Source organism: Apium graveolens, chromosome 9 (assembly GCF_009905375.1).
Source record: "Apium graveolens cultivar Ventura chromosome 9, ASM990537v1, whole genome shotgun sequence".
Taxonomy (NCBI): domain Eukaryota; kingdom Viridiplantae; phylum Streptophyta; class Magnoliopsida; order Apiales; family Apiaceae; genus Apium; species Apium graveolens.
In genome coordinates this window covers 76927429-76950503 of record NC_133655.1, presented here as the reverse complement: position 1 = coordinate 76950503, position 23075 = coordinate 76927429, and positions in this window count along the sequence as shown.

Below are 23075 nucleotides of genomic sequence, written 5' to 3'. Positions count from 1 at the left end.
GTGATATTATGTGAAATAACAAGTGTATCAGTTGTCTATAAGGAATTAAGGAACATGTTGTATAAAGAGTACTTGGATAAGTGAATTGTATTTATTGATAATATCTTCAGCTATTCAGAGAATAAGAGAGTCTGTGTGGAATGCCCAAGGATTTTCCCCCAAAGATTAGAAGGAAAGCAGTTATACGTTGAGTTTTCAAGTATGAAATTTTGACCGAGGTTAATAAAAGATTCTGATTAATCCGTTAAAAACTACCTAAAAAAAGCCGTATGGTAACAGAAGCCTTGTGCAGAAAGAAAGGATTGGATGTAATTAAGATCACCGAGGAGTTAATAAACGAATTGGAAAGAGTGGAATATGAAGTTCAAATACCTAAAGGTGATAATAAGTGAATATATGAGATTACTTTTCAACCTTAACGGATAGAAACGAATAGGAGATGTTTAAATGTTTGGAAGCTAAAGTTGAAAATGAGCACTGCCTATCATCCTTAAATGAAGGGTCAAAGTGAGGAAGCGATTCAGGAAATATAAGATATGTTGAGAGGTTGAGTTTTAAGGAAAACTGGGATGATCATTTATCATTGATGTTAGCTTTAGAATGCCACTTTACCAAGCCTTATATGGACGCAAGTGTAGGTCCCCACTTTATTGAGATAAAGTGGGAGAAAGGAAGTTGTCAAATTCTACGTTAATTCAGCACACCAAGGGCGTAGTGATATTGATTGAAGCAGATTGGGATAGATAAAGCAAGATGGCGGATTTGTATCGAGAGAGTGTATGAGTATAGAAATAGGACTAGTGGTGTTAGTAAAAGTTTTACCTTGAAAGAGGTTGGATAGGTCTGAATAGAGGGGACAAGTTGAGTCCTAAATTTAGTAAACCATTCGAGGTATTGATAAATATAGATAAAGTTGTTCATGAGTTGATGTTACTGTCACAACAGTATGTACATATAATGTGTTTTGCATGTCAATGTTAAAGTGATAAGTATCAAATTCGAATTAAGTGATTGATTGGGAGCCAATGGGCTCTTGTCCAAGTTTGTTTTGCATATAGTGATCGATCCAAATTCTTGATCGTTAAAGGCGAGTCCTTGGAAATGAGTATATATATAGTAAGTACGTTTGAAATCCTTGAGTAGAAGAGTCTACTTGGTAATTAGAGTCAGATATGCTTGACAAATATCCCCACCTGTTTAGTTAGATCAGATTCTGATGACAGAATCTTTTTAAGGGGAGAAGGATATAACGACTCGTGTATTTTTGAATTATTTAAATAGGTAATTGTGGAAGTATTAAATAAATAAAGTATGTGTATAGTTTTTGTCAGCTCGGTTTTATTTTATTATTATGTATGTGTGATTTATGGTGTACCGGGTTGTTCCCGTAATTAATTATGGAATTGTATTGAATTATTTTCACTTTTAGAAATGGATTCAATGCAAATTTATTTGTATAAATATTTGAAGTATCTCTAAAATTGTTTTTATGGTTTTATAATTACAATAATTATTTTTAGGATTTTATAAAATTGAGAAATCAATATTTTATTAATTATTTATCTTTAAATAATTTTATGATTGCTTTTACTTGTAAAATCCGTATTTGATTCTAGAATTTTTCAAAAATTATGAAACTCATATTTATTTAAATTTGGAATATTCCGAGAATTTTAAAATTATTTTGGAAATTTTTGGGATTAGTTTTACCCGCGCGTTGTTTCGTTTTATTGATAAAAATGGGTATAAAGTGCACCTTAAAAATTATTTTAAAGTTTTGAAAATTATGTTTTTATAAACTTCGGGATATTTCTATTATTTTAAGATTATTTTTGTAAACTTCTGAAACTGATTTAAGGGCACCTCGGTACATTTAATTGCGAAAGCGAACCAGAAAGACGGGATACTTGATATTCAGGGACACGTGTTGTGACACGTGTCCACCCAAACTATATGTGCTAGCAGGAGGTTAAAAGGAAAAAATAATAATAATAACCAACCCCCGCCTTCTTCCTTCTCGTCCCTGTTACAATCTCTCGGTTCTTTTGCTCTCTTTCCCTACCTCGCGATCTCACTGTTTCTCCTCTCTTTTTACCGTTTTTTTCTCCTTCCCTCCCCGTTTCTCTATTCTTGCTTCGGTTTTCCGGCACCGCCGCCGTGACTCCGCCTTGTTCCGGTTGCTTTATTTCCGGTAATGATTCCGGATGTGGCTTCCAGTTTTGCTTGTGGCTCGATTTGTTTGCATATGTATATACTTATATGTATATGTGTGTAATTGTGTTGTGTGTGTAATTGTGTTGTGTGTGTGCGTAGGGCGGCCGTGAGGCCATGAGTGCAGTGGTGTTGGGGATGGAGTGCTTCGACTGTATGCATGCTTAATTTGGGATTTTTAATTATTTTACCATTATTATTTTCTGCAGGGCTTTTGATTAATATTCGTGATGTTAATTATTTGCATGGAATAAATTTCGAGGATTAATTGGAAAAATTTATTTGGAAACCCGAAGAATTTTCGGGCACCAATAAATTTTGCCGCTGTCCGCGATGAATTGTTATGAGCGAACGGTGGACAGTGATGACGTTGTTCTGAGTCCTAAATTTTATAAACAAATCAAATATTTTTGAAAATAAATCGTATATTGGAGTTGTATGTAAATAATTACGAGAGTGTGGAATTGATATTGTGAATTGTTGTGATTGTTGACGTCGAATTATTTTGACGGGTAGTCCGATAAACAAAGGAGACGATGTCCAAATTACGGAAGCGTATCCTACAAAATATCAGGAATATCAGTAGAGTGTATATAGTTATATACTTATAAATAAATGTGGTACGAGCCTACCTGCATATTGTGCCATATGGTTCATAACCCTATTTTATGAAATGTACCTTCATGTAGTAAGAATATATTTCATAAATTATAACTGGCAACCCTTGTTTCCTAAAAGAATGAGTATATGTGTTTTCCGAAAACGAATATTGAATCGAGATTTTAGTATATGAATCTTGTATGTTACGTGTACTATACTAATGTATATAAGAATGAGTCGGGATTGTTATCATTGGGTAGGATTGGTATCGAGGATATGTCAAGCATAACTGGGTGTCTAATATAGAGTATTTCGACCCTGTGGGTTTTAGTCGGGCAACCGAAAGTGGACGTTGGACTAAACATAACCTAGTGTTCAGTCAAAAAGCTCAATAAGGTTCCAATCAAAGGACTTAAGTGTTGAGGTCGAATTTTGGGTGATTTAGTGGATAGACAATAAAGCCTGAGCGTCATAGTCGGTTCAGAGTCAATCAGTAATAGTTGTAAAGCCCTGCAAGGCAAGTACTTCTAAATTTTTCTCGAGATATATTGCAAATATTTCTAAATTCTCTTGTGACAAATTGTTAATATTCAAATAGCACTGTTTTATATTGTGAGTACTTGGAATCATACAGCCTTAAAACCGAATCACATCATTTGAACTTTGAGCCGTAAGCCTTATTCTTTGTAAACCATCCTTTGTTGATTTTCAGATATCAAGCCACACAAATATGATACCACTCCCCAAATGTTAGGTCCCAATGTGTTTGTAGAAGGGGGGTTGAATACAAACAGTACCGAATAATCGAATTAAATGCGGAATAAAAAATGTGAAACAAAATTCAAGTAAATAAAAATATTATTAAACTTGAAAGGTGTTACAACAACTGTATCGATTACAAGGAATTAATCTCAAATTAATTATCACAAATCTAGAATAAATTCGACATGAACTTTTTCTATTTTTGTAATAAAAAAGATTCAAATGCTAAACGCAATTTGAGATTAAGTTCTAGGGATTTTGATCCGCTAGATTGTTACACAAGAACAAGATAAATAATTCTAGTGGTTTGGATTTAACATTAACAAACTAGAAATTGATCTTGAATTAAGCAGATGAAGGATGATATTTTTCAGAGGCGGCTGCTTTCTTTTGTTCTTGTCTTGATAATGGATGATTAATGAGATGCTGCTTCTCTGCTTCTATTTAATCAATCAGCTGAATAGAATTTAATTGGCATGATAATCCTATAGCTGGCAAGACTTTCGGTAGGACAATTGAATGAACTAGCAAGACAATCTGAATGAACTAGCATGACAATCAGAATGAACTAGCAAGACAATTATCCTCCTAGAGTAACTTTCGGTATGACAATGGAAAATGGCCTAGCATGACAATCGGTATGACAATCCTGATTGTCATGCTAGTTCATTTTCAATTGTCTTGCTGATTTAATGCTTGAATTTAATCCAATTAAACTTCTGAAAATTCCTAAAATTCCTAGAATTAATTCAGAATTAATTAATCAATTAATTCAATTAATAAATAAATTGTTCTTCGCAGATATAATTTATTTTCTTAATTAAATTAGATGACTTAATTAATTAATAGAGAATTAATTCTAGTCTTGAGCAGCAACCATTCTTCTGCAAATCTTCTGAAAATCACTGAAAATTATGAATCAATTCCACCACTTCAACGCTGACACTCGATGTACTGTCTGGTTCATGAGTGACTAACTTCCGTGACGTTTCTTCATGTCTTGACTCTGACACTTTGATTTTCTTCAGATTAAATCCTTGTAATTAATTGATACTCTGACGAGATCTCTGTCACTTGATTGTCACTTGATTAAATCCACGATCTTGATTTATATCACTGAGGCATGATCAACTTCTTGAACTTCTTCCAGTGAATTACCTCCTCAAGTCTGTAGATGAACCTTGTTTCTGAATCCTTTGACAGATGTTATTTTGCGAGATCTCTCTGACGGTCAATCCACTATTTACTTATTACATTCTTATTTGAGTTGAGTTGAATCCTCGAATATACAAATAGGCTATGACATATGACTTACAATCTCCCCCTATTTGTTTGTTAGACAATAACACACAAATACCTAGAGGATAACTCAACTAACAAATAAGAAAAAGATATAAACATACATGCAAAGTAAATAGCAGAAAAGTTCTGGATGAGATTTAACATTTTCCAGATTCCAAGTAGATGTTCCATCTTCATTTGTACAACCACATTTCCTGTTGAGAAGCACATATCTCTCTTGCTTCTCCCCCTATAAGAATCAACTGATTAAAGAAGATCACCTTCGTTTTACCACCTCTCCCGTACAATAGGATCCGCAGATAAAAACCAATGGTACTCCCCCAACAGCTTCTTCCCTTACTAGGAAATCACCTTGTGTTTACCACCTCTCCCGTACAATAGGATCCGTAGTTACAAACAACAATGGTGTGGTGTAGTGTACAAGTAGGATCTTTTTCTTACTCCCTGCTATTTCTCCCCCTTAGTTGAGGAATCCTCCAAACTATTACTTAAGCTTCTATCTCCCCCTTAAAGAAGGAATGTATGCCGTCGTCTGAAGGAGTTCTCATATTTCACTTGGTTGGAAAAGAAATAACAAGTAGTTTCTTTTTCTTCCTCACTGTGAGTGTGTGATTGTGTTTAGTGTACCTCACATGAGTTTCACTCTTCTCTCCACTCGTGTTTACACTCATTCTCACAAGTGTATCACTCTTCTCTCATAGCTCCATAATCCAGCTGTACCTGCAAGGAAAATCACCTTAGCCATCCTTAAGGAGGTCACAGGTGGTGCAATGGGAGTTCACAAATCCCCATCCTTGTTAAACTCGTCAGATGAATCTGAGTCATAATTTACAAGTTGCTAGTTTCCCTTTTAGGGTTCCAGATTTGAATTCTGGGAAGGTAAACAATGATCCAAAGAATTTAGCATAAAGATCAAAGTTCCCTTCTAATGTCTGTGAAGACATTTCCTTGTGACTTATCAGGTAATATCTGAATCATTGTCAACAAGTTGCCGATCTGCACCTATGTCAGATCCACTATCCGCAGATGCATCCAGGGGATTTAAGCCTGGGGAGGTAGACACTGACCACTGACATATGGCTTTTGGATCAGTATCCTCTCCTAACACCTGTAAAGGCAATTGGTCCACTAACGAACCTTGAACAATCGAATCTGACCTTAAAATGGTCGAAACTCTTGTTTCCGTCAACTCATCCTTTGTGTGTGTAACCTCTCCTTGTGCATCAAGAATTCATTATGTTTGAAGTGGTGACACTACATCGGATACCTTGGCCGACAGGCAAAATTCAATAGACTCACCCTGTTGAGAGAATGAATCTAGTAACTGTTTTTGTGCCTTTTCAGCCATTACATCTTTTTGAGAAGATGTATGGGGGCTAGCAGTTGTCTCGGTTTAAATACTACTCATCTTATGTAGGAGACAGAGCTACTGGGTTGACTACAGAACCTTCCTTATGTGATGCACTAGGCACTATCTCCCTCACGCTCATTCATACTACATTTAGTGGTAAGAGAGTGTTGGTTGGTTCTGTTTTTGTGTTTGTCTTTACAGTCTGGGATAGATGTTGTGGGTTTTCAACCTCATGACTGTCAATGAAAGAAAGTCATTGGAGACTGAACCTGTAACACAGAATATATGGTAATAGAGAGAAAATGATTTACAATAGTGATTTCAAAAGATTTTACATGAAATAAGAAATCACTAATGTAGAAAGAAGTTTAATTTTTGTTTTTCAATATGAATGAGTTTTTGATAAAACATTGATCACTTAGGGTAAAGTCTAAGTAATTCTCATTCATGTCAAAAGCTTACAAATATCTGCAACATAATGTTAACAAGATATCATTGACCGATACTTGTCAAGTACTTTAGATACTAATTGTTATGTTGCATAATCAATATACCACTGCACATATAAAACAATATGATTGTGCTTAGTGATAAGATAGTTATAAATATGACGACTCTACTAGTTCATATAAAATTATAACTTCTGTTAGAGTGCCATACCATGTCCTTGACGATTGCTTGAGCAGTATACTAGTTCATACCAACCTGAAGTGAGACTGTGAAGAAGAGATTGCATAGTCCAATAGATCTGCAGCTGCAAAGTCCATGAACTGTGGTGCATTGACTTCCTCTTTTGACTCACCAACCAGGAATACACTTGTACACATCTTACTAGAGTCCAATTCCGAGTGTAATGTGCATCAGGTGCTTGATATGTCGTAATATTCCCAAGTCTCGTCACTGGTGCTATATGTTGGATACTGCTTCCTGATAATAACCTAGCACAATATACAAAATTACAATGATAACATTCCCAGCTTGCAAACAGCCATATCCCTCGGATAAACCTTTGTTGTTATCTCCAAAGGTAACCATGGGGCCAGCTTTCTCAACCACATTTGATAGCAGGGCTCTATCTCCGGTCATATGTCTTGATGATCCACTTGTCAAGAATCCACACTACCGGTTACACCTGTATACTGCCCTGCACTTCAAATGGATTAGACCTTCTTCGGAACCCAAACTTGGTTGGGCCCGGCATACTTGTAGAACTGTCCTTTGTCAGACAAAACAACATTTTTAATTTTAATTGTCTCAACTTTCTCAATGACTGAACATTTGACCTTGTAAACAGCCTTAACAAATTTCTGTTTAAGCTTAGGCACAAATGTCTCCTTTCTAGCCTTAGAAGGACTAGCAGTCTTAGACCTATCATGCTTCTTGTTATTCACATGCTGACGAGGAGTAGTCTTATCATTAGACACATGCTTACCATTAAAATAAGCATACATCATATTAAAAGCACAAGACATACAATTAGCAACACCACATGCCTTATGAGAGTGATTAACAGCAGGTAATTTATGCATGGTAGACATGGCATTATTGTTATCCAACTCATGTGTGTCTGAGTTAGTCTCAGTTGCTTTCACAACTTTGACTGGAACTTTCGACTCACTTGACTTGGAAACAATCTTCTCATAAGCATGATCCTCAACACGTATTTCTTCTTGAATAACAGAAGAGGTCGCATCAAATGGTTCAGCAATTGATGCTTTATAGAGGGGTTCATCAACACCCTTAAGCACATGTGGTACTTCCCTCCCTTTAGCACATACATGAGGAGGGGAGTTTATGCCTAATTCTCCAATAGCAGCATTGTAATCATAACCTATTCCAGATGTTTGATTAACAGCTTGCTTACTGTAGAACTCTTTAGCCTTCGAACAAGAATTGAAGTAGGCTCTAACCTTAGTCTCAAGACCGGTGATCTTGTCTTTGAGAATAGTTTCGAGTTTTCTATAACAGTCAACTCTATTCTCTAGAAAAGATACCTGTTCTTTTAATTTGTCTTGATTAATGTGCACAAGTCTTAATTCATTGACCTCTTTCTCAAGGTCTGTGATCTGTAAACTTAACAGTTCATTATCACGACGTGCACAATCTAAGTTACCTCTTAGATGATAAACCATTTCAGCATCAGAAAGTTTTACCTCTATTCTTGACGATGAAGCTTTTCCATCAATAGCCATAAGAGCAAGATTTCCTTCATCTTCATCTTCACTGTCAGTATCATCCCAGCTTCTTCCCTTTGCCAGATAAGCCCTTTCAGAGTTCTTTCTTACTTGCTTTGGCTTCCTACATTCTGTGGCAAAGTGTCCCAACTCATTGCAGTTATAGCATCTAATGGTGCTCCGATCAACCATCCCTGTTTGGTATCCACCACTGCTGGTGTTAGAGGATGAAGATCCACCTTTCTGGAATTTGTTGTAGTTGGACTTGTACTTCAGCTTGGGATTCCTCTTGAATCTGACATGGGAGAATCTCTTGACAATTTGGGCCATTGACTCGTCTTCCAATTGCTCCAGCTCTTCCAAGGAATAAAAATCATCACTTGATTGATTTGTAGTAGGAGGATCATATTCTGCTACTAACATATTTTCCTCAGCCTTGGAATACTGTACCATTCTCTCCAATTGTTGAGATTGCTGTTGTTGTTGACCTTCAGCTACAAGTGCAGTAGATGTGCTGACCATTCTATCCTTCCCGTAGACTTCCTTCTGTTGAATCTGCTCCAACTCATAGGTTTTTAACACTCCATAGAGCCTGTCCAAAGAAATCTCACTCAGATCTCTAGCTTCTCTAATGGCAGTGATTCTATGTTCAAGATGAGCTGGCAGTGTTAAAAGGAACTTTTTGTTGACCTCCCTGATTGAATAATACTTTCCATTGATGTTCAGGTTGTTGATCAACGCATTGTACCTCTCAAACACTTCAGTAATTCCTTCTCCTGGATTTGATTTGAAATGTTCATATTCAGAGGTTAGGATTTCCAACTTGTTCTCCCTAACTTCCTCTGTGCCTTCATTAATCACCTCAATAGTTTCCCACATGTGTTTGGAATTTTTACAGTTCATCACATGTCTGTTCATCAAGGGATCAAGGGAATCAATTAATATTAATTGAAGGCTGGCATCCAAGGAGGCTTCTTCCTTCTCAGCAGGAGTAAAATCTTCAGGCTCTTTTGGATAGGTTCTAGCTTCAGTAGTCACCACACCATCTATTATTACCTCCGGTTCAATAACCATCGGAGTTTTTATACCCTTCTTTAACAAGTTTGAATATTTGGGATTTGCAACTTGTAAAAATAATAGCATCTTCTTCTTCCACATGATATAATTCTCTTTATCAAATTGTGGAATTTTAACGGTTCCAACTTTATGTGAAGTCATTATGAATTTTTGAATAAATAAAAATTCAAGGAGTTGAAAAATCACAAAAGTCTAGGATCTTGATTTGTTCGTTAATCAGAAGCTCTGATACCAATTGTTAGGTCCCAATATGTTTGTAGAAGGGGGGTTGAATACAAACAGTACCGAATAATCGAATTAAATGCGGAATAAAAAATGTGAAACAAAATTCAAGTTAAATAAAAATATTATTAAACTTGAAAGGTGTTACAACAACTGTATCGATTACAAGGAATTAATCTCAAATTAATTATCACAAATCTAGAATAAATTCGACATGAACTTTTTCTATTTTTGTAATAAAAAAGATTCAAATGCTAAACGCAATTTGAGATTAAGTTCTAGGGATTTTGATCCGCTAGATTGTTACACAAGAACAAGATAAATAATTCTAGTGGTTTGGATTTAACATTAACAAACTAGAAATTGATCTTGAATTAAGCAGATGAAGGATGATATTTTTCAGAGGCGGCTGCTTTCTTTTGTTCTTGTCTTGATAATGGATGATTAATGAGATGCTGCTTCTCTGCTTCTATTTAATCAATCAGCTGAATAGAATTTAATTGGCATGACAATCCTATAGCTGGCAAGACTTTCGGTAGGACAATTGAATGAACTAGCAAGACAATCTGAATGAACTAGCATGACAATCAGAATGAACTAGCAAGACAATTATCCTCCTAGAGTAACTTTCGGTATGACAATGGAAAATGGTCTAGCATGACAATCGGTATGACAATCCTGATTGTCATGCTAGTTCATTTTCAATTGTCTTGCTGATTTAATGCTTGAATTTAATCCAATTAAACTTCTGAAAATTCCTAAAATTCCTAGAATTAATTCAGAATTAATTAATCAATTAATTCAATTAATAAATAAATTGTTCTTCGCAGATATAATTTATTTTCTTAATTAAATTAGATGACTTAATTAATTAATAGAGAATTAATTCTAGTCTTGAGCAGCAACCATTCTTCTGCAAATCTTCTGAAAATCACTGAAAATTATGAATCAATTCCACCACTTCAACGCTGACACTCGATGTACTGTCTGGTTCATGAGTGACTAACTTCCGTGGCGTTTCTTCATGTCTTGACTCTGACACTTTGATTTTCTTCAGATTAAATCCTTGTAATTAATTGATACTCTGACGAGATCTCTGTCACTTGATTGTCACTTGATTAAATCCACGATCTTGATTTATATCACTGAGGCATGATCAACTTCTTGAACTTCTTCCAGTGAATTACCTCCTCAAGTCTGTAGATGAACCTTGTTTCTGAATCCTTTGACAGATGTTATTTTGCGAGATCTCTCTGACGGTCAATCCACTATTTACTTATTACATTCTTATTTGAGTTGAGTTGAATCCTCGAATATACAAATAGGCTATGACATATGACTTACACCAAATGTATAACTACCAAACACCAAACACTGGAACAAAATTGTTTAAAAACACAAAAAAATTTATACCCAAATTATTCTTTATAATATCAAAGAACTAAACCTTGCAAAATCATTATTCGTCTAATACTTGATCCTCTTACAGGCTGAAAACCATTTCTCATACATACCCTGGTATACCCTTGTGATACCCATGAATTGCATTACGCTTTTATTCAAGTGTTTTATCATCATTGATTATGATCCTGTTCTATTGAATTATATGGTTTATCATATAGAACTGCTTTAGAATTGGATAGTTTTTTTATGTGGACCAGATTCATGGTCAGACCAGATTCGTGGTCGAATTAGGCCAATGTGTGCCTTGGATCCAGATTATAGAGCAGAGTTGTGTGCCTTGCTCGGGGTTAGTGCGTGACTGATCAGCAGCCTAACCTTGGTTTTAAAAATTAAAATGAATGTCCAATTCTAATGATTATTTAACAAGAAACTTGATTTTTCTGAATCATTTCCATTTGAACATTGTTTAACCTCGGTTATCGTTATTATGACTTGCTGAGCTAGTTAGCTCACTCTTGCGAATCGTTTTATGTATTCTACAGTTAAAAATGATATGGTTGATAGCGAGGTTCCTTAGTTCAGAGTATGACCTAGGATTCCAGATTGAGTTGGATCGAGCTAGCAGGAGCTTATATTGATAGTGAGATAGTAAGATTGTAAGAATAATTTCATTATCAGTTGTAAGTTAAATTAGTTGGGATTTGGTATGTTGTAATAAAAGTTAAGGTTATGGCTTATTTTCATACTTTAACCTGTTGCGATCCGTGGTTATGTAAAGCAGGGTCATTTCAAATAATATTTTTTATATAGGTTTATATATTGTGTATGTGTGGTGGACCCCAAACTTCTGACCCGGGTTTGGAGGGCGCCACAAGTCCCAGAGTTGCTTTTTGTAAAATTAAGAAGCTTGAATTGATATTGTTTCAAGTCCATCACCAAGTCTGATAACTCTAGGATGTGAAGAGTATTCATTATAACATAAGCATCTTCCTTTTAGAATAACTTCCACCTTAGCAGAATTCTTCAGCATAGGAATTTCTCTTCCATCATCTTCAGTAATCATTGGCTCAATTTGTTCAGTTCCTTTTTCACTTTAATCATCTCCATAACCTAAGCCCTTTTTCCAGTTTCCACTACTTAATAAACTCTGAGTTGTTCTTCCAGAGTTAATCCAAGTCCTGATAATCTCTTTTTCTTTTCCTAACTCAGTTTTGAGAGATTTATTCAATTTTAGCAATTCATCTCTAACATAAAAAGCATCATCTCTCTCTTTTTGAGTTTGATGGAACATAACTAACTCTTTTTCTAAATAATCATTCCTTTTCTTATAAGCAAGATTTTCAGAAGTTAATCTTTCACATGATAAAGTTTGATCTCTATAGCTAATAAACATGGTTTTAAGATATAATCTCAATTCAGTAATATCATCAGTATGAAAGGCATAAATTGTTTGAGGTACCTTTAATTCAGCAGTTTCAGGGCTGCCATCAGCATTTTCCATCAAGGCATAGTCCACCTCATCTTCAGAATCTGAAGAGTCTGTCCATTTTTTCTTCTTTGTGACAAGTGCTTTGCCTTTGTCACTTTTTCCTTTCTTGCAGTCAGGAGATATGTCGCCTTTCTCACCACAATTGTAGCATTTGACATTTGAGTAATCTCCTCTGTCAGACTTTCCTCCTCTGCCTTCAGATTTTCTAAAACCCTTCTTATCAGTACTTACCCCTTTCCTGGAAAATTTCTTTCCCTTTCTGAATTTTCTGTAGGCAATCTTTGTGATAACCTTCACCATAAGAGCACACAATTTCATCATCTCTTCATCAGCATCTACTTTAGGTAAACTTTCAGTTTCTGAATCATTATCATCAGAACTTAATGATTCTGAATCAGACTTTGTGATGAGAGCTTTTCCTTTGCCTTTCTTTGAGACAGCCACTTTGGGAAATTCCTCCTCAGCCTTAAGAGCAAATGTCCTTGACTTTCTCCCTTATCTCTTGCTTCTTTGATCCATCTCAAATTTATAAGTCTTGAGCATACCATAAATTTCATCAAAAGTAGTTTCATCAAGAGCATAGTTGTCTCTTATAATAGTAGCCTTCAAATCCTAACTTTCAGGAAGAGCTAAAAGGAATTTTAGATTTGAATCTTCAAGATCATATTCTTTGTCCACCAGTGATAGATCATTCAAGAGTTTGACAAACCTGTCATATAAGTCAGTTAATGACTCATCACTTTTTGAGTCAAAGTGCTCATACTCTTGAGTGAGTATAGTCCTCATGTTCTTCTTGATTGCATCAGTTCCCTGGCATCTTGTCTCCAAATCATCCCATATCTCCTTTGCAGTCTTGCAGTGAATTACCCTGTTTGACATGACATTATCAATGGCACTATACAGCAAATACCTTACCTTTGCATCCTTGGCAATGGATGAGATATCTTCAGCTGTATACTCACTTTTCTCCTTTGGTATGGTCTTTTCTGGTTGATCTGCAACTATAACAGAGAGCTTGGTTGGCTTATGCGGTCCTTCATTAATTCTGTCAAGGTATTCTGGATCTGTAGCTTCCAGAAACATAGCCATCTTTACTTTCCATATGGGGTACTCAGAAGGTCTTAGTATGGGAACCCTTATAGTCTCATATCGACTGTGGATTTTAGTCTTTTGAGTTTCTTCAGTTTTGGCGGGCTTGGTTGGATTTTTTGTTTCTTCAAACATGATTGTTTTGGATCTTTACTATATGTGTGTTAACAGATAGGCTCTGATACCACTTGTTAGGTCACACAACATTGTAGAAGGGAGTTAAATACAGTGTAGAATACAATCAAATCGATTTTGAACACAAGTAATAGTAAACAGATATATTCAATATAATAAACTCTGTTACAATGGAACTGTTCTCTCTCAGTGATGAACAAATATCACGAGAGCTGCCAGGTTACAATATTTGATCTTCTCGATAATGATAACACATATAGTGTAAACCTATGTATGTGTTTATATACTACACAGTTACAAGATAACTTCTAATTGATATGGAATAAAATCATGTCTCCTAAAATATATCAATCAGATATCTTATACAAGTCTTTAAGTCCTCTAACTCTTTCCATGCATATCTTCTTTTTGTATTAGTCTCGATCTTCTTTCTTGTAAATCAGCTTTCTTCATTAACTGTTAGTCCTCCAGTACTTAAGTTCTGATATCCATCTTCTAATATTATCTTATGATAATCTAAGTCCTGATATCCTTAAGTTCTGACTTCCAGTAAGTACTGATTCCAGTAAGTACTGATATTTCCTGTTTGTTAAGATCTGAAAACTAAAGATGAAACATATTAGACATGACATCTCAAATATATCTAACAGGGTAGTAGCTTTTGCCTCAGAAACTATTCGCAAGTTTAGTAACCTGCGACTACAAGTATAAGTTACCTTGTACTTAAACAAAAACAAGGCAACCTGATTCATTTCCTTTTGTTTATTTGTTTTCTTTTTTTTCTTTTTGATTTTTTTTTCTTTTTATTTTCTTTTATTTTTTTCTTTTTCCTTTTTTTGTTTTTCTTTTCTTTTAAGTTTAAATTGTAACTAAATTAATTTATAAAATAAACTTAAATTTAACTTATATAAATAAACTAATTTAGATTTATAAAATAAACTTATTTAAAGTTTATAAGATAAATCATTTTAAGTTTATTAAATAAATTATATTAAAGTCCATTAAATAACTTTATTTAATTTAACAATTTAACTTTGAGCTTGGCCAATCCCTCGAGTTGTTTAGCTGTATACCCTGTGCACCTCTTCTCGTACTTTAACAGATAAACATTCAATCCAAGTACGTTTCTCAACTTAAAAATTCTTCTAAAAATAATACCCAGATTCCTTTCACGAGCTATTGACGTCTAGTGCAACTGGTATGGTTCACAGACGACTAACCCCGATTCAGATCTTCATATTATAGCCTTGATTACATTGTTAAGCTTGCAACAACTTTATCACTTCAAACACTGACTGTCAATAAGCAACTGTACTTTCACTGGAATCCTTTCTGGCACTTTAGACAACGTCTTCATTGCTACTACAATCTTGAATACTTTATTCACTGTTCTTACCGATGCTTGAAAATATAAATGAACTCCTGTCAGTGAGTATAACTTCAAGACTGCAGCTGTCTTCTTTAACCTCTATCTATACCCTGTCTTCAATTCTTCAGATTCCTATGCTTCAAACACTGTTTATCTTCAATCATTGTCAATACTGAATCTTATGTACTGAATATTTATCATTTCTGAAACCCTGAAAGTCATTAACCTATATTCTTCACTGAGGCATGAACATATTAATGAGCTTCTTTCAGTAACCTGTAAACAGATTTCAAGCCTTCTTCTAATCTTTTGATTCTTTGTATTTGCCTTGTCTTCATTTCTTCTGATTTCTTGTGTAGACGTAGTATTATTAACCTGTCATGTTCTAGTGTTGTTCTCATGTTGAGTTATCATATAATTGTTCATACAGGTATGTAGTCTCACCAACACAATTGTTCGCAAAGTACCCCACACCACTATCAAGAACGTCACCAACTATCGGACGTCCGGCAATTGGTAAACCCAAGATATAGCCAACATCCTCCAAGGTCACCGTCATTTCCCATGTCTCATGAAGAAGGTGTTGATCTTCAGGCGTCACCTCTCCACAAGTGTAATGACTAGCCTAGCATCATTCTGCAACACCACACCCGGATTTGAAAACACACCAAAACCAAGACAATGCAACAAGTCCTTCCGAGCATCAGACAAAATCCAATGACGCATGTTCCTGTTCCCACAATAACACTCCAAAGGACCACGCTCATGCCCCTCCCAAACCTCCAAACTCACATGATACTCGTTATCAAAGATAACAGTATGACTAACTGGATCCTGCAATATGTTATCCATCCTGAAACATTAAACATGAAAATAGTTCAATAAACATAAAAATGGTTCATGTATGTATAAGTTATTCCAATCATATAAGCATAACTATGAATACAAATTCGAACAATATCATACACCAATTCCACAAATTCAATACCGCAATACAAAAACTCTACACTCGCAACATCTACTCGCAACATCCACTCACAAATATTAAACTCGCAACATCAGTACACTTATATTTTTATAGCAATATAGTCCAAGATTGAACTTTTTTATCAACAACATTTTCTTTATCAAGAAAGCCACTCTCTAACACTTCAACACATGAAATAGAGGACAGGAATACACAATTATATAGTACACGATCAAAACATATACACGAACATAAGTGCATAAATTTTCCATATTCATACCACAACATCCACTCGCAACATTCAAAATATATACACAATCAAAATTCAAATTACACGAACATATACATAATTAAACTCGAACGCTGTCATATATACACGATCACATATACACTTAAACACAATCAAAATTCAAAATCCACATAATCGTTGGAAATTTAAAATCCACGCTCAAAATTTAAAACGCTCAAAATTCAAAAATCAAACATACAATCATAACACAGTCGAATATATACACATAACACAGTCAAATATATACATATAATCATATATACAATTCAACAATCAAAATCCATGTAATCGCGGGAAATTCAAAATTCACAGTCGAATATATACATAATCATATAATCATACATACAATTAAACTCGAACGCTGGGAAATAATACAAAATAATACTCAAACCCTAGAATCTGAAAAAATGTAGAAATTTGTATGTAGAATGAACCTTAATAGCTAGGAAATCAAAGGAAAAGTGAAGAAGAATAAGACTCGATGTTGATCGCCTTTGAATCACCTTCAAATCGCCCCTAAATTGCCTACAAATCGTCTTCTAATCGTTCCCATATATTATTTTAGGTTTAAACTACTAAATGGGTCATTTCAACCCGTTAAATTTGTTTCCCAGGGCTTCCACGATTATTAAGCGCGAAAAGGAAAGTCGTTCCGCATATAATATGCGGAAGCTCTTCTTTCCGCGGATAATAAGCACGGACAGGGTAAAAAAAAATCATGGTCGTTGGATCATGGATCCAACGGCCGGACATAATGTGTTGGATAACAGTTCCCTGACACAAGATTGTTAGAAAAAAAGACCCAAATATGAATATGTGAAAGTATAAATAACAAAACTTAATACTTTAATCATGGTACTAGTGACAGCACTGATGCAAAGATGAGCAAGACACCACCACAAACCATATTAAGATACATATGAATGTGCAGGAGCTATCATACAGATAAAATTCACATACAATCCAAATTCAGACTAAGAACATGAAAATACCAGTCACCGAATACACAAACAAAACTCAATTTATACGCATAAATTTGATTTTACAAGATTCACCATATATATATTCGATTCTAGACATTATATTTGTTTCTAATACACAAATATTCATTCATATAGGCTCAGTTTCTTTATACTAACATATTTATGTCGATATTTTATCAATCTTTTTAAGAGAAGTAAAAATATTGATAAATTCTATTTAGCTTATTTATCTTACTTTGCACAATGTAATTCTTTGAGTAAATTTTTTTAGAAAACAAACATTAATAACTAGGAAAATAATTTATTGTAAAAAACACATGTAGGCTAAGAATAAACCGAAGTTGAATTGAGTAGTTACTGGAAGATGACCGATGACACGAAGATGATCACAAGGAGGAGTCTCGTGGACAGGTGCAAAGTTACCAGAAAGCCATTGATTAGGTGTAGAAGAAGAATGATGTTGCATCAACTTGACTAATAAACTTTCAAACTAGTCAATAGCTTTTGATGTCAATCCTTTGTTTGGCTTCGGATTCACCACTACAACTCATTCCATTCGCTTCTACTTTCTCTCCTTGTGCTTTATGTACTATACGTGTGATAGACTGATAGTACTGTGATAGTGTTTCTTTTTAAGATGGTAAACATGAGTATCATTTTTATATATTGTTAGTGGAGCTATGCCGCCAGTTTGTATGCGTTATACTTTCCAAACATGTTTTACATATTTTTTCTGTTTGGTATTTTTTTTATTTGAGCATCTCAATTGTAATCAAAATTGTCATATTACCAAATCATTAATAACAAGCATGAGAACCCGGGCGAGGGGTCCTGTCCTAGTATAAATTTTAAAGTTCACATATATTATGGTGTGTGCGATGTTCATGATTTGTGATGAATCTGTTAAATTTTAGTTATGCGGTTACCTGTTACCAATGGAAACCATTCATGATTGAAATATTTTTGAGTTGCGAAATGAGATGAGTACCCTGATATTGAATACTTGGCATGTGAGAGCTTTTTCCAATTTTTTCACTTAACTTTATTGTGACTTTATAAAGGACCATGGTCAGGATGAGTTATATATTATTAAGGAACTTGAAAATATTAACAACAAATTTATTATTTTATGGCTAAGAAATTTTATAATCTGAGATTCAAAAAAACATCCATTTAAGTTTAGGAGTGAAGTTGATGAAATTGTAAGCGGCTACAAAGAAAAGGGGTCTAGATTTGTAAAGAAGACCGGCTACAAAACTGGAAGTGTGGATATGTCTAGGATAAATTATTTTAACTACAACAAACTTGGTAATTATTACACTGAGTGCAAAAAGCCAAAGCAAGTTAAGAAAGACAAGGCTTATCTGGAGTTAGAAGCAAAGTATGAGGCACTACTCAAGAAGTAACAGAGTCAAGTTTGCATCGCTGAAGGAAAATGCTGGGATAAAGATGGTAAGTATGGTAATTATGCCTTAATGGCAAAATTAAAGGAAGTTGGTGACTAATCCAATCAGGTATCAATTCTTATTTTCTATCAGTATGTCTCCTTCTGAGTATAAGCACACTATTGAGAAGTTATGTGTTGAAATGTAAAAAAGAAACAATGTCAATTAGCTTATATAATAACACTTATGTACATAGGAAAGATGTACATACCAAGACATTAGTTATTTTCTGGTGTAAAAAACTTAGATTAGCAATAAAGAAAGAGATGTAATATAATAAAAATATATGTGGGTGTGTTTGTGTTTTGAGAGAGTCAAGAGAAAGAAAGATCACAAAAGAGATTTGAGAGAGAGAACATATAATTGGAAAAATATCGGGGAGGGGAATAAAATAAATGTTAAGGGGGAAGGGAATATTTTAATCACAAAGGGGGAAAACAATCCGCGTCCTTTTTTTAGTTTTTTAAAAAAGTAGTTTTAAAATCAGTTTTGTTTACAACTGAAGTATAAAACACCCTTTAACATGGTTTATAAATTTACCGATGTTAAAAATATCTTCAACATTCGTTGTTTTTTATAGCTATATATATGGGATGATGTCTATTTACTATTTTCTTGTGGTGCAAAACTTGCACAAGATGGAAATTCAAAAATTAAATGCTCTGTAATCCGAAACATTTTTAGATAATGACCCGTGTCTCGTAAGGGTCGTAAAAGTCCAATTTTACCCTTATATATTGTAAAATTTCAAAAATGGCACCACTTTGTAAAAATAACAAAAATTGTGTTGCTTTCAAAAAACGAATTATGACCACTTCCTTAATAAATTTATCTTTGAACCATTATGCTATAATGAATTTTGAACACTTACCTAAATAAAAAATATTTACTATTAATAACATATCACTAAATTGAATGATTTAATAATATGTAAGTTAATTATATCAACACATTACTAATTTATACAATATAACAATTAATACAAAGTATAAATATAAAAGGAAAAAGATGATTAAAAGTTATTAGTTAGTCTCAATATATATTATATCAAATATTTACTTTTTTGAGACACATAAGCACACTTAATATGTGTATAATTAACAACGCATGTTATTGAGTGGCTTGGTGGTATGATATTGGGTAGATTAATTGCAAGACCTATGTTCGATTCTAACTAACAATGATTTTTTCAAATAAACACTACATATAAGGGCAAATTAGTCATTTCATGACTAAAATGTTATTCTATAATGAATTTTGAACACTTAACTATATAAAAAATATTTACTATTAATAACATATCACTAAATTGAATGATTTAATAATATGTAAGTTGATTATATCGACACATTACTAATTTATACAATATAACTATTAATACAAAGTAAAAATATAAAAGAAAAAAGTTGATTAAAAGTTATTAGTTAGTCTCTGTAATAACCCCAAATTTTGGAATTTTTGAAACTCTTATGAATAGTGCTTTTTGCTGATTATGCTGAATAAGAAAACTTTTCATGCCACACTATGTAGGGGTTCTTTTATTGTTATTCTGAGATCGTATTAGTACTCTATATGATAAATAAGTGTATTTAAAGATCGTCAGAATCCAAATCTGAACACTTTAATTTTTCCCAAAAATCCACCAGATACCGAAAGAATTGAGTATAAGGTAACATGATTAAAAGGATTTAAATTCAAGGATTATAAGAGAGGATCATAAAAGGAATATAATGTATTGAGAAAGGTTAAGGGAACCCAAGTAATAAGATCCCGGGTATGATCCCTCAAACGATAAATGAGAACGAAAGTTAAGCGAACCGTATAACAGATCAGCGGTCATTAGCCAAGTAATTAGGAGTTAATCAAAGAGGTTAGTGGGTGATGATGTCATCATACCAATAAGAAGAAAACAAGTGTAAAAGGATGACATAATCAAGATGACCTAAGCATGACCTAGTAGATATTTTGAATTGGTGGAATATTAGCCAAGTGTTTTTAACCATGGTAAATTCTAAATATGGTTAATTAAAATAAAAGATAAGCAACCAAGTAATTCACCACACAATTAGTCAAAGGGCAAAACAAGAAGCATTTCACTTTCTCCCCCTTGAAAGCTTGCTCTCGGTCAAACTCAGAGCAGCAACTTCAAACTGTCATATCTCCTTCAATACTCACTCAAATGATGTGTTCTACAGGTCGTTGGAAAGGTATTGAGATGGCCTACAACTCTTGTTCAAAAGTCTCTTCCAAATAAGCAAGGTAAGACCCTCATATTTACAGTTCTTTCAATCTGACTTTTAGAAACTTCAAAACCTAACTTTGTGTTCTTGATTTCTTTGGAAAGATCAAGCTTGTAGGAGGCTCCCTAAGGTTTACTAGCAACTTAACACCTCCCAAGGAAGATATAAACTTCAAACCCTAGCTTTGATTTTATGATTCCATTAAATTTTATTGAAGCATTGTTAGTATTAAGGCTTGATCTTTGATTATAAGTAGTTTTGGTGGATTTGTATTGGTTTTGAATATTGGGTCTTTGATTGGTTGAATAAATTGGTAAAATTTGGAGTTGGGGACTGAGTTGTAGTATGATGGTTGAATATTGTTGTGTTGGTGGTTGTGAGTGAATTGATGAGAATTTATAGTGATAATTAAATTGGAAATCGCGTAAACATAACCGTCATAATGCCCGATTTTCCTTAACTGTTCTGTTCTGAACTTTAGGACCCGTGAACTCACTGTAAGATTCTAACATTTGCCATGTTTAGATAGTTCATGTTACGAGCTTCATTTTGATATGTCGTTCGCCTAAATCCGAGTTATGAGAGATGAGAAACGACCGTTTTAAGTAACGGCGTTTCGCGAATGAACCATTACCCCTCGCCTTACTTTGAAACATTGGTTAAGGCCCTTAAATGACTAATTGGATTATGAAAAAAATTGTGTAAAGTGGGTTAGACGATTGGTAGGGTACTCACGAAGGAATCGCCTTAAAACTCTTAATGGTTAATTTATTAAAAATGATGGAGCCGAGGATACTCGAGCGACTTAAGTGAATCGTTAAGCGCAAAAGCGAACGTTAGGACTCTAAATGGTTAAAGTCTAGTTTCTTAAGCGACCGGGGTTTAATTCCGACTTATGTTGTTGTTCATAGGTTATCGGACCCACTCTAAGCTTAAGTCTATCCGGGAGCACTCAGGTAAGTTTTCTACCCGTTACACTGTTGTTGTGATATGTACATTTGTATATGCATTATCTTGTGATAGATGCATGATGGTTAATAGGAAATTCTTGCGATATATTGTAGCATGTGATATGGTATATATGCATGCCTGTTTCGTATTCTTGATACATATATCTGTTGATTCAGTTGATAATACCTATGCTAGAGATAAGCGGTAAATTGCATATACCCTTAGTATAGGGGACCCAGAGGTGAACATTTTTTAAAACCGGGAGTCGATGCTCCCGAGTATAATATATATATATATATATATATATATATATATATATATATATTTATATATATATATATGAATAGTTTTTAAAACTATGAATCAAATAAGGTTTATTCGATAACTTTATTTTATTAATGAATATTATTTTGAATATTCATTCGAGGGCTTATGACCCCGTTTATTTTATTATTGAATATTATTTTGAATATTCATTCGAGGGCTTATGACCCCGTTTATTTTATTAATGAATATTATTTTGAATATTCATTCGAGGGCTTATGACCCCGTTTATTTTATTAATGAATATTATTTTGAATATTCATTCGAGGGCTTATGACTCCGTTTATTTTATTAATGAATATTATTTTGAATATTTATTCGAGGACTTATGACTCCGATTAATTACTAATTATTATTCTTTATTTTATTAAGGAATAATGTGTCGATGATCAAACTCACTTTTGATTATTCAAATAAAGATAGTACTTTCGTATAAGTATATCTTTGGTTATTTAATATTCATTGCAAGTATAATATTCATTGCATCGCCTGGGAAATATCGGTGAGTTCTCCTTTCCAACTAGATACGACTTCTTGGTGGAGCCGTATCAACAAGTTTCTACTTGGGGAATGGGGGAACGAGCTTTACGTTTCAGAGTCATGGATTTCATCTGAACTAGGAGTGGCGTAAGTGGTCGAGTGGCGCCGGCCCAGCCTTATTATATTGGCCCAAATGGCCCGGAAGTTCCGC